This window comes from Propithecus coquereli, unplaced genomic scaffold, assembly GCF_000956105.1.
Source record: "Propithecus coquereli isolate 6110/MARCELLA unplaced genomic scaffold, Pcoq_1.0 Scaffold83, whole genome shotgun sequence".
In the NCBI taxonomy this organism is placed as follows: domain Eukaryota; kingdom Metazoa; phylum Chordata; class Mammalia; order Primates; family Indriidae; genus Propithecus; species Propithecus coquereli.
Window position 1 is genome coordinate 7243364 of NW_012154507.1, and position 2434 is coordinate 7245797.

The window sequence follows — 2434 nt, forward strand, 5'->3', positions numbered from 1 at the left end:
TTAAAAAAATATTTTGTTTTGAAATTTGGAATCTCTCGATGTTTGGATATTTTTACACAATGAATCAAAGCACTTCTCACTAGCTATTTCCCCCTAGGCTGATGTCATGGCACTCTAGCCTGGGCAACACAGTGAGACTCTGTCTCAAAACAAAAAAAAAAAAAAAACTTTAAAAAAATATTCTTCCTCTCTGCCTAAAAACTTAGTTTTCAGTATCTTAGAAACACTGTCCCTTCATGCTACCCTACTTTAAGATACCATCATCCATACCTCACCTCCTCAGAGTTTTCTCTTGCATTTGGTTGTTGGTTATTAGGAGATCACTGCTAGCATCTTAATTACCAGATCCATGGTCTCTACTTATTTCCCATCTAAGCAACTCCCCGTGCTACACTCTCTCCGTGTAACTGACTGGGATGGCTTCAGACAGGCCCTCCATGCTGATGATTCCCAATCCATACTTCCAGTCTTATGCTCTCTTAAGGACAGAGAATTACCCTACCAGAACTGAGTTTATAACTAACTGCCTGAGGTTATCCCCACTTAGCTTTCCCACTGACACTTCAAAATCAACATGTCTGAAACCAAACCTTTCACCCACTACTGCCAAATCTTCTGCATTCCATATTTTAGTTAGTGGCTCTAGTGACCTCAGAGTTGTGAACACTGTAAACCAAGTTTACATTACGGTTTGAAGGGGGGCTGTGTTCGATAGAGTTACATTCCCCAAATGCTAATGAAACATGAGAAAGAAATTATCTCACCCCTATACCTATGAACCAAATTCATAGACAAAAAGAAGGGTGTTCTATGTGAATTATTTTTAAAAAGTTTCAGTAAATAACTGTATATATATTTTTGTACTATTGGCCAAGAACTTTTCATCCAATGATTTTAGCATCTGTTGATATCTTTGTCGGAATCAATTTTACATTAGTAATTTGTAAATGGGGATTTTAAATTAATTATAGTATCTCCTTTACATTTTACACTTAGTAGCTGGCATTCCCTCTCCCACCTTTGTTTGCTGAGCACCACTATGAAGTCATGGAATCTGAAAAAAAAAATGTTATTATCCATTACCATCCTTATTCTTTTTAATGCTCAAATTGACCTAAATATGGCTAATGAGAGCCCCTTTGAATCACTCCTGTGTTCTTTTTAACATGTCTCTATTTAAGCATTTCTTTGTTTTCTAGCACAAGGAAATGTTTCAGGTTTCCCTTGTATGTTCCTTGCCTGAGAACTAAAATTAGTCATTCCTCCAAGAAGTTCTAGCTTCTTTTAATGAGAGAAGGTATTTACAATAGAAACCAAGATCTGGGTGCTAGTTGTGGTCACTGCTGGTGGTAGTGTCGCTTTTTCTAGATTCATTCAGTGGACATTGCTAAAACACATATTTTTTTAAAATCATGAGTTTAGTCTACTCTGAAGAAATACTTTAAACAGTATAAAAATACAAATATATAGGGTTGTTTATTGCTAGTTTTTTTTTGTAATTGTAAAATACCGGAAACAACCTGAATGCTCATATACAGAAGAACAGTTGAATACAGTATAATACATCTGTACAATGAAACATTATGTAGTTGCAAAAAAGAGTACAAAAGATCTTCCTAAACTGATACAGTGATTTCTAGAATACACTGTTAAATGGGGATGAGGTGCAAATAGTGTACCCTTTGTGTAAAAAAAGATATAAAAATGTAACTGTTTATCCGTGCAAAATTAATACAGCAAGAATAAACCAGAAACCAATAAGACTAGTTACCTACAGGAGATGGGTGGGCATAGGGTGGAAACAATGGGAGAATGGGAATAAGGTAGCAGGAATCAGGGGGACTGATACTTACTCTAAGTGTAACCTTTTTGTATAACTCTGACTCTTAGAACCATGGTAATGTTTCACATTCTCCAAAATAGGTAAACAATGTAAATTAACCAGATATGGGACAGCTAAAAATGGAATTACAGTTTTACAAAAGTGAATCTAACTGCACTGCAGGTGAATAACATAAGGTACTGAAGGGTATAGGAAGAAACGAACTAACCTAAGGAACTTTAGAAAACAGTATCTTGACTGTGTGCTACAAGACTAAAGACAAAAAGAACTATATGCAAGTATTGTACTCTAGTTCATAATTTTTTTCTTCCAGCATATATGGGTTAGCAATTCTAAAATTACTTTGATGTGTGCACTAGAACTGAACATTATGCACCATGTAAAATATGGCACATAATTAGAGCCAGCTTTCTCACTGTTGGCGATTAAGTTACAATATGAAAAGGAGGAAAGAGGGAAGGATAGAATGAACCCTGAGGTATTGAACTGAAATCTGAGGTATCAGAATGATACAATCAAATTATGAATAACCTAACTTTTAAAAATGGTCAAAAGATCTAAATAGATATTTCTCCAAAGAATACATACCAA